We start from the raw sequence: 1,040 nt of genomic DNA on the forward strand, positions 1-1,040 counted from the left end.
AGGGGGGATGGGGAGGCAGGGGAGGCAGGGCTCCTGTGGGGAGCGGGAGGAGGCAGGGCGCTTGGGGGAAGGCAGGGGCCCCTAGGAGGGGCAAGGGCACCAGGTCGCACGGTCCTGATGCTGGCTGAGTGTACCCAGAGGATTACCCATCAGGGGGTCCTCCAACACCTCCTTAAGTCACCCTGAATCCCAAATGTAGGCCCCACTTTACAGGTGGGCAGACTGAAGGTGCAGAACGAGTGACTTGAGCCGATATAGGCAGGCAGTGGCGGAGGTTAAGGCCATTCACTTACTGGTCAGAGTGGAGTTGAGAACCGGCAGGGGAAGGGCTGGGCCAGCCCCCCAGCTCACTGCTACCTGGGCAGCTGTGGGCAGCCACCCACAGCCCTCAGGGAGGTGAGGGCTGTGCTGTGGGGAGGGGTGACCCTGCCCCTGAGTCTAAGAAAAGAACACACAAGGAGCTGAGGGCACGGGGACTCTGGCCTGTGGGGACGGGTGTCCCCAATTCCGGGAGGACCCCCTACAGCTGGGAGGGGGTGCAGGGCCAGCGCTAGGACAGTATGACGACCAGCTGGGTTACGGAGAGCAGCGGGGGAAATGCCCTTGATGCTAAAGTAAGAACTTGTGCTGCTACAGCCACTGTTTTGGTCAACGCCATGGCTGCTGTCTGTGCCCCAGACTCTCAGCCCTGGGTCTGGCTGGGAAAGGGAACCAGCAAGCCCTCACTCCCTTTCCCCTCCAGCCACATCCGGCCTCCACTTGGCCAGGGGGCACCACCATTTGGGTACTATTGAGGGTGACAAGGAGGGGCTTGAGAGGTCTCCGCACACTTTTGTTGTAGGTGAAATGTTTTGCAAATGCAATTTCTGCCCTTTCTCGAACTCCATGTAAGCGCCTCCCCTAGCCCATCCCGGTACCTGTCCCATACGGAGCCTCCTACCGACCCTCTGAGCCTCGGGGTCCTCTGTAAAGTGGGTATATTAGAGCGTCCGATTACATGTAAGCCCCGAGCTGAGCTGCGCGCCGCCCCAGGCTGGGGC

The 1,040-nt window shown here is 61.2% G+C and overlaps 1 protein-coding gene across 1 annotated transcript in view; it reads left to right on the forward strand.

The window, feature by feature from the left end:
• The window catches only part of RNF207 (ring finger protein 207), a 14,514-nt gene that overhangs the window by 4,913 nt on the left and 8,561 nt on the right, over positions 1-1,040 (forward strand). The gene's annotated exons all lie outside the window — the stretch shown is intronic.

Source organism: Myotis brandtii, unplaced genomic scaffold (genome assembly GCF_000412655.1).
Source record: "Myotis brandtii unplaced genomic scaffold, ASM41265v1 scaffold434, whole genome shotgun sequence".
Classification (NCBI taxonomy): domain Eukaryota; kingdom Metazoa; phylum Chordata; class Mammalia; order Chiroptera; family Vespertilionidae; genus Myotis; species Myotis brandtii.